At 35.0% G+C, this 18,978-nt stretch overlaps 1 pseudogene; it reads right to left on the minus strand.

Annotated features, from left to right (window-relative positions):
- Nucleotides 1-10,647: 10,647 nt before the first annotated feature.
- Nucleotides 10,648-18,048, minus strand: LOC104227956 (UDP-glycosyltransferase 75C1-like; annotated as a pseudogene).
- Between the last annotated feature and the right edge of the window lie 930 nt (nt 18,049-18,978).

The following is an 18,978-nucleotide window of genomic DNA, read 5'->3' on the forward strand; positions in this document are numbered from 1 at the left end:
CTTTGGTTTGATTTGGTGGTGTTGGAAAAACAACCCACTATAAATGATTTGGTTTGGTTTTAACTAAAGAAAGTCAAACCGAAACCAAACCAAACCGACATTACATATATAGAAATTTTAGATATATTTAATATATAAATATATTTATTGTGATGTAATATATAAATATTTCTTAAACTTTTTCATAATATTATTTTTTAAGATATTATTTCAAGGTTAGATTTAGAACTTTTGAATGTTCCAATAAGTTTTATAATCATTAATATTAGTAACTTAAATAATGCTAACAAAAGCCCAAAATCTCAAACCAAAATCAAATCAATATTAATGCTAACAAAAGACATTCAATTCAATACTATGAACCACAATATATTGAATATCTATTTTTTGTTTTGCAATAATTTAGATAAAAATGCATAACCTATTTTTATTTTTTCTTTAGCGTTTAGTCATGTAATTAATACTCCCTTATTAATCTACTTATTTTAGCATGACTTAGTACTTTTAGATTATGTTTATTTTTATTATGGCTTTTTAATTGGCAATATTTATATTACATAATTTTATTATTTCTATTGTTGAATATTTTAGAATAATTCCATGACACATCTCATATTTTGTATTATTTTCTTGGAAAATACCTTATATAGTTGTATCTTACTAGGATTAACGAAATATTTTGAGCACAAATTATATATTTTGTGCTACAAAGATTTTACCCGGAAAAAAACTTGAATAACCCGAGAACCCGAAAAAATCGAGATTGAAAAACCCGAGTTATATTTGTTTGGTTTGGTCTTTAAATTTAATAACCCTACACAATTGGTTTGGTTTGATAATTGCAAAATCCGAACCAACCCGACCTATATCACCCCTACTCAAACCTACAATCTTTACTAAGGTCAAATATGAGCTTGATAAGTGAACCAAGAAGTACTCTTCGCCAATAAGCGCTATCATCATTATATAGTTACTTTTGCAGAATATTAGTGGAAGCAACAATATTAGGTGATTTATTCTCATCTATTCAAACTTTGATGGACAGATATTCGATACATATGTTGATGGAACGTAATAGATACCTTATGGAATTAGTCGTAGACTATTTCGTGTGAGAGATTCAAATTGGTCATTTCCAGGACCAAGCATCTGATGTTAGATCTTATTATCCTTTTGCTTACTAATTACTATAGTGCAATCGATATATTGCGTACAAACTGAACCTGGAAAACTCTGGCAAAACGAATGAGTTGTGCAACATTTGCCATAAGATTTCCCATTGGTAAGATCTGGGATTAGAATCAGCTCAATCATCTGAACTTCTGAAGATAGGTCGCAGAGCCATCACTAGAGTGTTTGAGGACCAAGATCATTGAACTGCATAACATAACATAACATGATCCATCAAATTAGAAGAATTATCCTAAATATTGCTCACCAAATCCTATAAACTAAGGATTCGGCGGACAAGGACCGAACTGCCTTCGTCAAAAAATTATATTATGCAAGGTCTGCAAGGTCCGAACTCCTTTTATCGATCGATCAGTCAAGATGGTTTTTGGACGCTAATATAATGGTGTTTTATATTTAGAATAACTAAACTAATGATAATCTTCCTTATTTTATTTGGAATCTTAAGTAGCTCAATTCTCATCTTTACTATGTGAGACAACCCTCTGTTCAAGACCTAGAGGGTGTTTGGATTGGCTTTTAAGCTGGCCAAATCAGCTTTTAAGCTCTTTTTAGATTTTTCAGTGTTTGATAAAGTTAAAAGTGTTTAAAATAAGCCAAAAGCAATAAGTTGGGCAACCCCAACTTATTGCTTTTTGGCTTAAAAGTTATTTCTCAGAAAAAACCACCTTTTTAAGCCAATCCAAACGGGCTCCTATTCAAGATCAAGATCGATATTTTCTGGATCATGTCTAACCTTGATCCAGAAGGAGATTGGCTAAGACAGGAAGCTCGGGCTGACGAGCGCAAAACACAATACAAATCGATGCTCGCTAGCCAAAGATAGTATAGTATGATTGTTGTCTCCACAAGGATTGGATTTAAACAATGCTCTAGTAATTCCTGGTTTAACTGCTATTCAGGATGATCAAAACTTGATTGGAATGACTACGAACTACGATTAACTACTAAAGTAAAGCAATTGGCAATTGACGGCAAAGACATAGAGATTAGCAGAGCTGGTTTCTTATCAATGTGAGAAATAAGGGTTTTGACACGATAGGTGCAAGATTATTATTCTATATATGATACTGTTATATTTCACTTTTGAGGTTCTATTGATTCTCACGAATTCAAGAATTTGATTAGCTTATACTTCCGATTCAGACTCCTCTCTCGATTAAATCTAAATCTTTCAAATAAACTAATGTGAAGTGCGGTGAAACTTAAGAATCTATTGATAGGAATGATCTAAGAGAAACTTCTCGAGAATATGTCTCAATCTTAATTTAAACGGTAACTCAAAAAGCTCTCTGGATTACTTCAAAGAATCACCAAAATAAACTAAGGCATACGCTGTAATAATATTTAATAAGATGTTCCTCTTCCGATTAAACACTATAAAGAATAAAATCACAACTATATTAAAGTTCCTCCAATAAATTCAAGCAATTAAACAGTGGTCAAATCCATAAGTAATAACCAAGTCACCAAATTATTTCAAACTCTAAGATAAACTACTCCATAGAGATATGGAGAAAGCCATCACAAAAAGAGTTAAAGAATAAGAAAGCTTCAATCTAACGTTACAATCCAAACTCCCGTATTGAATTGATGGAAAGATGATGAAATCATGTGTCTTGTAGCCTCCAATGCTCTTCATAAGCTTCCCCAGTCAAAAGTCCTCCAAAAATCATATTTTTGGTGTATTTATAACGTGCAGGAACGGGTCCGGATATATGAAACTACCCTTTCCAAGCTGAAACAGGAAAAATAATCTGAGAATTTTGTATACGCGCGTCTCGCCTAGCGCCGCACCATGCGGTGCACTAGTGGGGATGTTCATAGAGCAGTTTCTGACAGGTGGCAGTATATTACATTGTCGCACCGCCCCATGCGACACAACAGTAGGCTTTTTATAGAGTATTTCGTTTTCTTTACTTTTTGACATCCAGACTTGGCTCCCGACCCCCGAGCGATCCCTGTTAAATTTTTTATGGGCTTTTACTCAGACTTCAAAGCTCCAACTTGTTCAATTTAGCTCCCGATTATCTTTTTAACTCGGAATCACTTCTTGCAAGGCATAAAATACATAATAAAGTACAATTCACTATCATATAAACTCAAACACAAATAAAATATAGTAATTAGAGTGTAAACTATGACTAAAACACGGGTTTCTAGCGGGCCCTCGAGGATCCGCAAATACATATCCTCTTCCGCTCTATGACTCACTCTAATTATCGAACGCACTAGTGAAGGGCCACATATATTGGAAGAGCTTTAGCACTTACACAGGGATAGTCATAAAATACATAATTTTGGCGGATTTTCTTTGATCATAAGTTTTATTTTAATGGACTGGGGCATATGTAGCACGTAGGTGACGGATTCAATTGAATTCATAATTTTCGATGCGGAACATAAATTTATGTGTAAAAATATATAAATCCATAATCTCAAGAATATACTAGATTCAATACTAAAAAACTTAAAAATTAAAGCCATAAAGTTTAAATCTTGAATCCGCCTCTGTAGTAAAGGTTGTACTGTGTAGTGCGGAGACACTTAGCAAGATTGATTGTTTTACTTTGGTTGTAATAATTGGATTTGTTAAGAAATTTTAAAAGGAAAAAAGAATACTTTTAAAATTTATAGTATTAAATATGTTATAATATTTGTGTAACTATTAAACGCTTGAAGCTTGTTATGATTTTAAATATGTCATAATATTTGTATAAATATAAAAATTTCTCGTTAAAATAATACAAACTATTTCGTTCTTTTTAAACATACCAACAAGAAAATAATGTCAAATAAAATTAAATGGAGGAAATAACGAATAAATAATGATTATCTTGGAAGGATTATAGGATAATGATATATTGGTATAGCATAGTCTTATGCGCCGATGTCATAGCCACGGGTCGACACAATCAACTCATCTGCCTAGTTTGATTGCGCACTAAGTTAAGGAAAAAGAAAGAAATGATTTTGGAATTTCGCAATTTTAAATATGTTGTTGTTATAAAATAAAGACTGTAAAGTAAAGACAAGTATAGAGAGAAACTGTTATATTATTCGAGTTCAAACTGATGTACATAATGAACTGAAATTTCTTCTATTTATAGAAGAAAGGAAGCTATTGTGTAAGCTGCTACTATACCAGATATGGATAATCTTTTACTGAGAGCAATGTTTATCCATAACGGAGTACTGAAAGGATAAGCTTATTATACCCGATATGGATAATCTTTTACCGAGGGTAATGTTTATCCATAACTGAGTACTGAAAGGATAAGCTTATTATACCCGGTATGGATAATCTTCTATCGGGGGTAATGTTTATCCATAACTGGGTACTTAAATGATAAGCTTCTTCAGGAAGCTTATTTCCAATAGAGTATTAAATAGATAAACATATTTACGTTGGAGTCTCATATGGATAAGCTTCTTCAGGAAGCTTATTTACAATGGAGTACTAAATGAACATCCATAATATAATATATTTATAACACTCCCCCTTGGATATTCATTAAAAGATAATGTGCCTCACTAAAACCTTACTAGGAAAAACCACGTGGGAAAAAATCCCAGTGAATGAAAAAGAGTACACATATTTAGTAAGACGCATTGCTAGGTGCTTCATTAAAAACCTTATAAGGAAAACCCCATGGGAAAAAACCTTAGTAAGGGAAAAAGAGTGCATCGCGTATTTTACTCCCCCTGATGAAAACCTTGTTTCAAATATTTGAGTCTCCGCATTCCAATCTTGTATACCATCTTCTCAAAAGTTGAAGTTGGCAAAGATTTAGTGAATAAATCTGCTGGATTATCACTTGAACGGATTTGTTGCACATCAATGTCACCACTTTTCTGAAGATCGTGTGTGTAGAATAATTTTGGTGAAATGTGCTTCGTTCTATCTCCTTTTATAAATCCTCCCTTCAATTGGGCTATGCATGCAGCATTGTCTTCGTATAAAATTGTGGGTCTTTTCTCACATTCCAAACCACATTTTTCTCGAATAAAATGAATTATTGATCTCAACCATACGCATTCCCTACTTGCTTCATGAATAGCTATTATCTCAGCGTGATTTGAAGAAGTAGCAACAATAGATTGCTTTGTGGAGCGCCATGATATGATAGTACCTCCATATGTAAATACGTAGCCGGTTTGAGATCGAGCTTTATGGGGATCAGATAAATAACCTGCATCTGCATAACCAACAAGGTCTGCACTATCTTTGTTAGCATAAAACAAACCCATATCAAGAGTTCCCTTTAAATATCGCAATATATGCTTAATCCCGTTCCAATGTCTCCGTGTAGGAGAAGAACTATATCTTGCTAGTAAATTAACAGAAAATGCTATGTCAGGCCTTGTAGCATTAGCAAGATACATTAGTGCACCAATTGCACTGAGATAGGGTACTTCGGGACCAAGGAGTTCCTCGTCCTCTTCTGGAGGTCGGAACAAATCCTTATTCACTTCAAGTGATCGAACAACCATTGGTGTACTCAATGGGTGCGCTTTGTCCATGTAAAAGCGTTTTAAGACCCTTTCTGTATAGGCAGATTGATGGATAAAGATCCCGTCTGCTAAATGTTCAATTTGCAGACCAAGACAAAGTTTTGTCTTTCCAAGATCTTTCATCTCAAATTCTTTCTTAAGATATTCAATTGCCTTTTGGAGCTCTTCTGGAGTTCCAACAAGATTTATGTCATCAACATAAACAGCAAGTATAACAAATTCTGATGCCATTTTCTTTATAAAAATACATGGACAAATAACATCATTTATGTAACCTTCTTTCAGCAAATATTCACTAAGGCGATTATACCACATGCGCCCAGATTGCTTTAAACCGTACAAAGATCTTTGTAATCTGATTGAATACATTTCCTGAGATTTTGCTTCAGGCATTTTAAATCCTTCAGGGATTTTCATATAAATTTCATTATCAAGTGAACCGTACAGATAAGCTGTAACTACATCCATTAGATGTATTTCAAGCTTTTCATGTAGTGCTAAACTGATGAGATATCGAAATGTTATGGCATCCATAACAGGTGAATATGTTTCATCAAAATCGACTCCAGGTCGTTGTGAGAATCCTTGTGCAACAAGGCGAGCTTTGTATCTTTCAACTTCATTTTTATCATTCCTTTTTCGCACAAAAACCCATTTATGACCAACTGGTTTTATACCAGCAGGTGTTTGGACTACTGGTCCAAAGACCTCTCTTTTAGCAAGTGACTTCAATTCCGATTGAATTGCCTCTTGCCATTTTGGCCAATCAGATCTTTGTCGACATTCTTCGACAGATCGAGGTTCAAGATCCTCACTATCTTGCATAATATTAAGTGCAACATTATATGCAAAAATATTATCCACCTCTATTTCAGATCGATTTAAATTAATCCCATCACCGATCGAACTTATTAAAAGTTCCTTACTCACATGAGCTTCGGGCTCATTGATTTCTTCAGGAATCTCAGTACTAATCAGATTTTGGGTCTCTTCAGGAGATCCCTTCATAGTATCGTTTTGATCATTTGTCGATTTTCCTTTTCGAGGATTTCGATCCTTAGAACCCAAAGTCCTACCACGCTTCAGGCGTGCTTTAGGTTCACTATCTCTCATGCTAGTAAATGGTCCTATTGGGACATCAATTCGGATAGGAAAATTCTCTGCTGGGATATGTGACTTAGTTATCCTTTTCAAATCAGTAAATGTGTCTGGCATTTGATTTGCTATATTCTGTAAATGGATGATCTTCTGGACCTCCTGATTACATATAGGGGTACGGGGATCAAAGTGAGATAATAATGAAATTTTCCACACAATTTCTTTTTTTATTTCCTTTTTCTCTCCCCCTAATTGTGGAAAATTTGTTTCATCAAACCGACAATCTACAAATCAAGCAGTAAATAAATCTCTTGCCAATGGTTCAAGATAGCAAATAATAGAGGGTGATTTAAACTAATTGTGGAAAATTTGTTTCATCAAACCGACAATCTACAAATCAAGCAGTAAATAAATCTCTTGTCAATGGTTCAAGATAGCAAATAATAGAGGGTGATTTAAACCCCACATATATTCCTATCATTCTTTGTGGTCCCATCTTACTACGTTGTGGTGGTGCTATTGACACATATACAACACATCCGAAAATTCGTAGATGGGCAATATTTGGTTCATGACCAAAAACTAATTGTGACGGAGAATATTTATTATAATATATCGGTCTGAGACGGATAAGTGATGCTGCATGAAAGATAGCATGGCCCCAAGCAGTAGTGGGCAATTTTGTTTTCATAAGTAGTGGTCTTGCTATCAATTGCAGGCGTTTAATAAATGACTCTGCAAGGCCATTTTGAGTATGAACATAAGCTACAGGATGTTCAACTTTTATCCCAACGGATAGACAATAATCATCAAAAGCTTGAGATGAGAATTCTCCAGCATTATCAAGGCGAATAGCCTTTATAGGATAATCTGGGAATTGTGCCCTTAATCGAATTATTTGGGCTAATAGCTTTGCAAACGCCAGGTTGCGAGATGATAGTAGGCACACATGAGACCATCTTGAAGATGCATCTATTAGGACCATAAAATATCTAAACAACCCACTTGGTGGGTGAATAGGTCCACATATATCCCCATGTATACGCTCTAAAAAGGCAGGGGATTCAATACCAACCTTCATTGGTGATGGTCTAGTGATCATTTTTCCTTGATAACAAGCATCACAAGAAAATTCGTCATTTGTAAGAATCTTCAAGTTCTTTAATGGATGCCCACTCGAATTTTCAGTAATTCGTCTCATCATTATTGATCCGGGATGGCCCAAACGGCCATGCCAAAGCACAAAAGTATTTGAATCCGTAAACTTCTGGTTTACGATAGAGTGTGCTTCAATTGTACTAATTTTTGAATAGTATAAGCCAGAAGATAAAGTTGGTAACTTTTCTACAATGCATTTCTGGCCAGAAATATTCTTTGTAATACAAAGATATTCCCTGTTCATTTCATCTATTGTCTCTACATGATACCCATTTCGGCGGATATCTATAAAACTCAACAAGTTTCTTCGGGACTTGGAGGAGAACAATGCATTGTCTATAATAAGTTTTGTTCCCTTAGACAGAAATATTATGGCTCTTCCGGAGCCTTCAATCAAACTTATATTACCAGAAATTGTTGAAACATTTGCTTTTTCCTTATGCAAATAAGAAAAGTATTTCTGATCGTTGAATATGGCATGAGTTGTTCCACTATCAATAACACAAATATCTTCATGATTTGTCTTTGATCCAAACATAATTTGAGGGTTATCCATATTCTTCAAAATAACATAAATAAAATATATTATAGTAAACATCATTATCAAAGCATAACTTTTATTTATGTACAACAATTACATAACCATACTATCTATTACAAACAACAAAAATTAAAATATTTACATTTCTACAGATTCACTACCGATTACATGACTTGTTTCTCCTTCTGGGAGTGCAAAGTAATCAGCTACATCCAAATGCATGAAGTCTAAATTATCTTCAGAAATAAAATTTGCTTCAGCATTTTTCTCTGTCTTCTTCAGGGAGGCTTGATAAAGCTCAACCAGGTGCTTTGGCGTACGACAGGTACGTGACCAGTGCCCTTTTCCTCCACATCTATAGCATGCATTTTCTACATTTGGCACTTGCACCGCATCATGCTTTTGTTCCTTCCTTTTCCACTGCTGGTGGTGAAGAAGCTTCTTTGGTGCATTATTATTACCATGATTGGGGTTTCTTCTCCGACCACGGCCATGACCACAACTGGGGCCACGGCCTCTTCCACGTTTAGCTTGGTGGAAGTTCGTCTCATTCACTTCAGGGAATGGACAAGAACCAATAGGTCGACTTTCATGATTTTTCATTAATAGCCCATTATGTTGCTCTGCTATAAGAAGATGTGAGATAAGTTCAGAATACTTTTTAAATCCCATCTCTCGATATTGCTGCTGCAGGAGCATATTCGAGGCATGAAAAGTGGTGAAAGTTTTCTCCAACATATCATGATCAGTAATATTATCACCACATAATTTCAATTGGGAAATAATTCTGAACATAGCAGAATTATACTCACTGATAGATTTAAAATCTTGTAGCCTTAGATGAGTCCAATCATAACGTGCCTGTGGAAGAACGACCATCTTCAGGTGGTCATAACTATCTTTCAAATTATTCCACAGTATGACTGGATCTTTAATAGTGAGATATTCCATTTTCAGGTCCTCATCAAGGTGATGGCGTAGGAATATCATTGATTTGGCACGGTCTTGGTTTGATGCCTGATTTTTATCCTTGATGGTGTCTGCTAGACCCATCGCATCAAGATGAATTTCAGCATCAAGCACCCAAGACATGTAGCTTTTGCCCGATATATCCAGGGCTACAAATTCAAGTTTAGAAAGATTTGACATTATTTAGGAAAAGAAAGTTCTTACCTCTAATACTTTCAAAGTATTTGCTCGAGATGTCAGAGTCTCGTGCTGATAACGTGTTATAAAATAAAGACTGTAAAGTAAAGACAAGTATAGAGAGAAACTGTTATATTATTCGAATTCAAACTGATGTACATAATGAACTGAAATTTCTTCTATTTATAGAAGAAAGGAAGCTGTTGTGTAAGCTGCTGCTATACCAGATATGGATAATCTTCTACTAAGAGCAATGTTTATCCATAACGGAGTACTGAAAGGATAAGCTTATTATACCCGATATGGATAATCTTCTATCGGGGGTAATGTTTATCCATAACTGGGTACTGAAGTGATAAGCTTCTTCAGGAAGCTTATTTCCAATAGAGTACTAAATAGATAAACATATTTACGGTGGAGTCCCATATGGATAAGCTTCTTCAGGAAGCTTATTTACAACGGAGTACTAAATGAACATCCATAATATAATATATTTATAACAGTTGTTAGATTTTTATGATTTAAAAAGTATATTATCATAATACGGGATAAAAATAAAAAATTTAAAATTAAATTATTTTTAAATATAAAAATAAATTATTTTTTTCCAAACTTACTAATTAAAAAATAATATTATTATATAAAGTAAAACAGAAAGGGTATTGACTAATATTTAAGTATTAGTTAAGCAGATGATATGAATCGAAGTGAGTGTTAGTATTTATACAGCTGTAGATATCTTTAACAAAATTGCAAAGGAGTGTCTTATCGTACCTGCTCGAAAGTGACGCCAGTCATATTCTTCCATTGGACAAATTTATATTTTCCTTTAAGCCAAAGTTTGATCTATTTAATCAGACGCTAGAAAAATACAAAAAAAAGTTGTTTGATCTATTTGAAGTGAAAGAAAGAATTCAACAAAAAATAATTAATGGAATAGAATTCAATAAGAAATAAAGGAAAGGAAATACAAGTAACATACATAGTCATACACATGATGAAGATCATCATAACATATTAATATGGTAATACCTAAACACACATTTATTTATTCAGAAGAATACAGATAGTAACTTTTATTTTACAAGTGACACAAAGCTTAGAAGGATCAAGTAACAACAACAACATACACAATTTATTTTTGCAAGTGGAGGTTGGGACGGGTAATGCATACACAGACTTTATTTCTATCTTGTGCAGGTAGAAAGTTTGTTTTGATAAGATCATCGGCTATTAGAAGGTGCAACTAACAACAACAATAACAAGAACAACATATCTAGTGTATTTCTATAAATATGGTCTGGAAAGGGTAGTGTGTACAAACCTTAGCCCTACCTTGTGACGGTAGAAAAACTGTTTCTGATAGACTCTCGGCTCACAGAACGATCAAATAAAATAAAAAGGACCATAGAAAACATGGCTTTTATCATCTGAGAATAATTAAAATTGGGTTAATTTGGAGCCATGCAACTCTTAGACGACCTCCAACGCATACTCTTTCGACACTGTGAACACATTTTCTGTACATTGCATTCTGCACTAGATTTGCAAGGGGAGAAACATCTGCCTTTTAATGAGGTAAGATCTGGAATTAGAACCTGCTCAATCATCTGTATCTCTAAAGGTAGGACTCGCATAGCCATCACTTGAATGTTTGATTGAACTGCATAACATGTAAAAATCAAATTGTTACAAGATACATCATCTTTTTACAAGTGGTCGTTCAAAAATAGCTCAATTTTAAAAGTAATCAAAATTTAGCCATTTTTCATGTAAATATAAATTTGAACAAAAATACTGTTCAAAATCCGGAAAAGTAACCAGCATAATATATTGGAGTTCCAGTATAATATACCGATCCAACATAATATACTGGAGTTTGGAGCACCGGTGCTCCAGTCTCAAATATATTATATTGGAGCCAGCAAAGTATACCAGTCCAGCATAATATGCTGAAGTTCATACACAGGTGCACCGAACTCCAGTATATTATGCTGGATCGGTCTCTGTTGCTACAAAATAGTAGCTATTTTTCATTGACTTGGTAAACGCTGGCTATTTTTGAATGACCAATCAGAAAACTGGCTAGACCGAGCTATTTTTACTGTATATAATAGCTCTCACACGCGGGTCTTGGCACTGGGCGGGCTAGGTTGGGTCAGTCTATTATTTTGACCGGCCTTAAAATAATTAGCCCGGCCTTACATGGGCCACAGGCTAGCCCATGCACATTTCCATCTTATATTGTCTTTGATCCAGTAAATGAAGTTTGGAAAGTTGGCATAACTTCTGTGCCTTCCTCTTAATTATTGGGGCAAGTGCACGGATTGACATTTTTTATTTTGAGATTAGTTAGTACTTATTTTGTTCTGAAATTTTAAACTAAAAATCTAAACTTCACAACAATTTAGGACATTTTTTCCTAATAAAGTAAACTAAAAAACTGAAATTCAAGACGCACTGGCTAGTTTCTAAAGAGCAGCCCTTCCCTTTAGAGTGGCTACCTGGTGCCATTTCCACTTAATTATTCCATATGGATGCACAACCCAATAGGTCCTAACCGTTTGGGCTTGGCCCATGTTTGGTGGTGGTAGCCCAGTTCAAGATAAAAGAAAAGAGCATTTTCTATTGTTCACATTTCTGCATGATGAAAATTGACTTGTAGAGATTGTGTAGTTTTTAACTTCCACTTGACTAAAGAGAGATTTTGAATGTGATATGATTTCAGTAGGGACTTGTGCTGTAGTATGGGAATTTTTTTCTTTTCTTGCTGGTTTCATGTTATATATAAAGGGCAGCCCAATATACTAAGCTTTCGCTAATGCAGGGTCCGAAGAAGGGACAAACCCACAAGGTTCTATTGTACGCAGCAGAGGCGGAACCAAGATTTGAACCTTATGGGTTCGGGGTTGTATTCCTTTAAGCTATTGGGTTCTAAATTAATAAGTTGTACATATTCAATGGATTTCTTAAGACAAACACATAGTTTATTCCGGGTCCGAAGAAGGGACAAACCCACAAGGTTCTATTGTACGCAGCAGAGGCGGAACCAAGATTTGAACCTTATGGGTTCGGGGTTGTATTCCTTTAAGCTATTGGGTTCTAAATTAATAAGTTGTACATATTCAATGGATTTCTTAAGACAAACACATAGTTTGAACAAAAGTTACTGGGTTCCGCCGAACCTGTACTCTGCCTCTATCCCTAGTATGCAACCTTACCATGCATTTCTGCAAGAAGCTGTTTCCACGGCTCGAACTCATGACCTTATAGTCACATAACAACAACTTTACCAGTTACGCCAAGATTGTTCTTCTCCATGTTGATACATAGTGCTTACAAAATAAATACTTCGTTGGTTTCTTGTTGTATCTTTTGACTCAAGTGGCGTATTTTTGCATCTGATAATTGTTACTCAGTATCTTACACCATACCAGGAACTTTTCATATTAGAAATCCCCCCCCCCCCACCCCCACAACACCCAGCAAGCCAAAACAAGAAGCAGAACCAAAAATAGAACAGAAAGAAAGCAGACTACAGAACAATTTGGATTGCAAATTACTGAATGAGATGTACTTTTTTGTGCTCGAAGTGTTTATCGTATCTGCACAAGTATCAAATTAAGCTAGACTTACAACTAAGGCACTATAACTTATTACTAAGTCTTAGCACTTGTATTCAGACGCGCTACTTACTTATAAAATCAGTTCAATACTTGATAGTATGTTGAGGCATGGCAGATGAGAGTTTCTCACTTGTTTAGCTACAAACATGTGTGATGAACTAAACGTTTGAGATACATGCACATCCAATTTCATAAACGAACCTTCATGACCTAGTGGTCAACATAACAATATCGACATTTGTCGATAGGCTACCAATATAATTTAATTCCAGTTACATATTTCAATTACGTCTTTCATGACTCTTAGATCTAGAGGATGTTAGGGTTATAGTTAAAGCCATTAATAGAAAGAAAAATCATGTTAGATGACAGATTATTTACCCTATTCCCAAAAAAAATTGGTTTCACTACATATAGAGAGTATTAAGGCTACATTAAAATATGATTTTAGTTACTAAAGCAAGTATCGGTTACAACATATTAAATGCACTAATAATACTAAAAAAAATTACATTTTCAATGTATGTAAGTTAAATTCGAATGAGAAAGATTACCGAACTGCATCCATTGGTCTGACCTTTTTCTTTCAACTTATGAATGATTTATCCACCAAGCAAAACCTCATGAACATAAGCCTTGAGATTTACATTAGATGAACCCTCTTCTTTCATAGCATCCTTAGCCAAATTCCTCCATTTCTTAGCACTCTTTCTTAATTCTTCCCTTTTTTCCCCATCTCCTACCACAATCTCTATACACCTCTCGAACTCATTCCTCTCAATAACGCCTTCATCATTAGTGTTTACCCTAACTCCCGTCTTCCAAACATCTTGAATAAGCTTTGCGTTGCATAATTGATCAGTCCAGAGGGGACATGCCACTACTGGCACCCCCGAAGCCAAGCTCTCAATAGTTGAATTCCAGCCACAGTGAGTCAAGAAACAAGCCAAAGAAGGATGTTGTAAAACCTCCACTTGAGAACACCAAGAAACAGTTTTACCTAACTCTTCCAATTCCTCTTTGCAACTCAATTTTTCAAATGGTTTTTCACCATTTAGTCCATCTCTAATTACCCACAAAAAAGGCCTTTTACACAATACTAATCCTTGAGCAATCTCTTCCATAAGATGATTTGGTATCATAGAATAGCTACCAAATGCTATATATATTACAGATTCTTTAGCCTTAGAATCCAACCACTCAATATAATCCCTTGAATCCTGTCTCATATCAGCTCCAAATGAAGTATCAAAACTATCATTTCCATCAAGAAAAGCTGAAGGAATTAAAGGGCCAATTCCAACCATATTCACATTCTTTAAAACCCTCAAAGCATCAGTTTCTAAAGCATCAAAAGTATTCACAAGCACCCTTTGGTTTATCTCACTATTCATTAACTCGACATGATCTTTCATTGACAGTAATGCCCAATCATTTGAATCAGCAAACACGAACGAAGGCAAATCCCGAGGGAATAACAAAGGCAATCCATGTAGCTCTAAAAATTGATCCTTTGGACAATTCTTGATAGTATCCTCATAACCATTGAAAAAATAGTAGTAAATATCCAATACTGTGGCTGGCTGAATCCAAAGAAACGTCGATGGAACGTTTATGTTCTTGGCTAGTAAACCAACCCAACCAGTCAAGGTCGTGTAAACAATACGTTTAAAGGGGTTACCCTCTTTTGCCCTGGTTTTGACCAAATTGATCACAAACTCCGAACCCTGAGTCCTGAATGAATTATTGAACTCGTGGAAGTTATTCATAGACCCTTTGAAGTTGCCATCAAAACCATCAGAGAAAGGAGCAAATGTTAATCCTTCTATAGTTGGAAGATTTGCGATGCGATTGAAAGCTGTTAGACTTGTGGAGAATGTGACATTCACTCCTAATTTGACTAAACGTTTGGAAAATTGAATGCATGGATTGATGTTTCCTTGTCCTGGAAATGTCACAAGAAGAACATGGCAATCATCTTTCAAAGTTTCCATTTTTGAAGTAAGAGTTGGTTACTGTTGTAAATATTTTTTCTTTCCCTGGAAATGTTGGTTATGTTTGTTAGTAGATTTTAGATGTTATATAGAGAAGATAATCAATAAGTGGAGAATATTGTAATCACTGACCTAATCCAGATAACATCCATACACATTCACTTATGTACTCTATTATCTTTCAATTTGCAAATGTAGCCACAAATTTCCCACAAGTACAAGTTATCTCAATTTCCTGCAATTAGACATTAAATTTTGAAGGTGAAAGATCTGAGAGAGAGACAGTTGGGCCCACAAACGATAGAGAGAGTAGGAAACAGAGAGAATTGCTTTTGTTGTGGTTAAAAATCTATTAACCCGGTTCATTTCATTTGAAGAAAATGATCATACACATATCTCTTGTATTTTATTTACTGATTTGATCATGTGAAAAGGTTCATATAGCTAAAATAACATTTGTAACGGATTATAAAACCATATCTCCCGAGCATATGAGGTGTAAAACTCACAAACTGGACTATAACTTGTCATGATCTTTTTGTACTTTTTCAACTTGGATTTTATTAAGTAAAAACTTAAAGGCGAAACATAAGTAGAATCTTGTACTTGGTAAGACAGAGATACCAAGACCACTAAGCTATGTTCATTTTATTACAAGAAAAACAACAATAACAATACCCAATGTTATCCTACAAGTAGAGTCTAGGGAGGGTAGTTCATACGCAAACCTTAACCCTATCTTGTGCAGATAGAGAGACTGCTTCTGAAAGACTCTCGGAAGCGATAATCGTTTTATTCTCAAGAGATAAAAAGGAAGAAGAGAAGGACCAAAAAAAGAGAAAAGAAAGCTCCATAGATTAAAGACTAAGTTTTAAAACATATTAATAACCTTTAGCAACCTCATCAATAAAAGCCTTCAAATTCTTGTGTGAAGATCCACCTTCCTTCACAGCTTCCCTAGCCAATTCTTTCCATTTCTCAGCATTCTTTCGTAATTCTTCCCCTTTTTCTCCTCCATTCATTACCAATTCAATGCATTTTTTCATTTCTTCACTTTCCACAAAACCATCTTCATTCACATTTACCCTCACTCCACTTTTCCGCACATCTTCAATTTGTTTAGCATTTGTCATTTGATCAGTCCATTGAGGAAATGCGACGACTGGCACTCCACAAGCTAAGCTCTTCAGAATCGAATTTCATCCACAGTGAGAAACAAAACATCCCAAAGATGGATGTTTTAACACTTCAAGTTGTGAACACCACGACACTATTTTTCCTATTTTTTCCAACTCTTCAATACGACCAATTTTTTTCTCGTCTTCTTTGCCTTTTTCATTTTCTTTTATTACCCATAAAAATGGTTTCCCTATATCTATCAACCCTTTTGATATCTCCTCCATTTGACTAACTGATGGATTCATTAAACTCCCAAAGGATATATATAAACAACTGATGAATTTTGCTTTGAGTTTAACCATTCAATATAATCATTTGATTTCTCAAAAAGATCAGCACCAAAAGAAGAATCCAAAGGGTCATTTCCATCCAAGAAAGCAGAAGGAATTAATGGTCCAATTCCATAAAATTTGTAATTTTCTATAGCTTTAAGTGCCTCAAATTCCAATTCATCAAATGTATTCACAAGAATTTTAGGGTTGATTTCAGCATCTAATGTGTCTATTAATTCTATGAAAGGAGGAAGTGCAACACGAAGACTTCCTTTTGCACTTGAGGGAAGTAAAAATGAAGGAAGATCTTGAGTTTTCTATTGTGGAAGCCCTGGAAGTTGAATTAACCAATGATCATTGGATTCATTAAAAATGGATTTTTCATAACCATGAAAGTGAAAATAATTTATGTCCAATATTGTAGCTGGTTGACTCCAAAGAAGAGCAGAAGGGATGTTAACTTGCGACCTCCTGTTGAGATATAATATAATTAAATAATTAAAACTAAGTTTTCTCTAATAATTTCAGCAAGATATTAGAGCAGGTAAGATGTCCAATCCTGAGTTCAAACCTTCACATGTTTGGTCCAAGTAAAGAATTAGGCTCAAACGTGAGAAGGCGTCTAGTGATATAATATACAACAACAAACTCGGTAAAATCTTACATAAAAGGGGTCTGGCAAGGTAGTGTATACGCAAACTTTATCCCTACCTTATGAAAGTGTTGTGACATAATATAACTAAAAAAGGGCAGTTTAGTACACTAAGCTCCCGCTACTAGGAAAGGGCCGGACCACAAGGGTCTAGTGTATGCATTCTTACCCTACATTTCTGCAAAAGGCTATTTTTACTGCTCGAACCCGTGACCTCCTGATCATATGACAACAACTTTACCAGTTACGTCAAATATATATCTCATATAATTAAATATCTCTAATAATTTAAACTTTTAGACTTAATGGTGACACATTACCTCTGCTGCCCAAGGAAGAAAACTGGAGTAAAGAAGGCAAGTTATAGGACGACCATTTTCAGAGCAAGTAAGAATAATTATTTTCACAGTTTCACTTCCACATTTACAAAGTTGTGACATGTAAAATACTGGGGCTTTTGAATGATCAAAAGCATCATCAAATCCATTAGAAAATGGAACAAAATTCAACCCTTTTGGATAACAATGGATTTTTCATCCATAAGTTTTTGGGCGTAGATGCTTGTTGAAACTGTCACTTCTATGCCCATCTTGACAAGATTTTTGGCAATTTGTAGTGCTGGATTAATATGTCCTTGTGCTGGAAATGTTGTTAAAATAATATGAGGCTGCACCATATTTTCTTTAAAAAAAAAAAAACAGCCCATATTTTCTGTGGGGATTGAACCCACGACCACGTGGTTAAACGCTCTACCGCTGAGCTAAGACGGCCTGCACCATATTTTCCTTGCCTAGTTAAAATGATATATGGCCTTGTATTTTTTTTTTTTTGTATATAATAGAGAGAGAAGAAATATACTTTCTTGGTTGGTTCTGAAGTGGATATTTGATTTGCTAAAGAAATATGTAACACATTTATATATTTTAGCGACCCGACCGGTCATTTTGAGAGTTTTAGCCTCGTTCCCCCATTTACTGGCCCTTTTACATTCTACACCAATTATATGACTTCCCGGGTTAGTTGGTTCGACTCCGGAGAGATTTCAGAGTAAGTTGAGACACTTGATCTCTTAATTGAAAGCTTTAGTTCAAAAAGTTGACCGAATGTCGACTTATGTGTAAATGGCCTCGGATTTAAATTTTTATGGTTTCGTTAGCTCCATTAGGTGATTTTGGACTTAGGAGCATGTCCGGATTGTGATTAGGCTCATAGTGGGATTAGGCTTGAATTGACGAAAGTTGGAATTTTAGAAAGTTTGAACGGGAGTGGCCTTTTTGATATCGAGGTCGGATTGAATTTTTGGAAGTTGGAGTAGGTTCTTGGTGTGAGTTATGACTTGTGTGCAAAATTTGAGGTTAATCAGACGTGATTTGATAGGTTTCGACGTTGTTTGTAGAATTTGAAAATTTCAAAGTTCTTTAGGCTTGAATCCATGTGTAATTCGTGTTTTTGAGGTTACTTGAGGTGATTTGAGGGTTCGACGAAGCTCGTATTGGGATATAAGTCTTGTAGGTATGTTTGGTTAAGGTCCTGTGGGTCTCCGGTTGATTTCAGGTGGTTAAACAGACTTGGATTAAATTAGAAGTGTAGTAGAAGGTTTTCCACT

The sequence above is a fragment of the Nicotiana sylvestris genome, chromosome 10 (assembly GCF_000393655.2).
Source record: "Nicotiana sylvestris chromosome 10, ASM39365v2, whole genome shotgun sequence".
Lineage (NCBI taxonomy): Eukaryota > Viridiplantae > Streptophyta > Magnoliopsida > Solanales > Solanaceae > Nicotiana > Nicotiana sylvestris.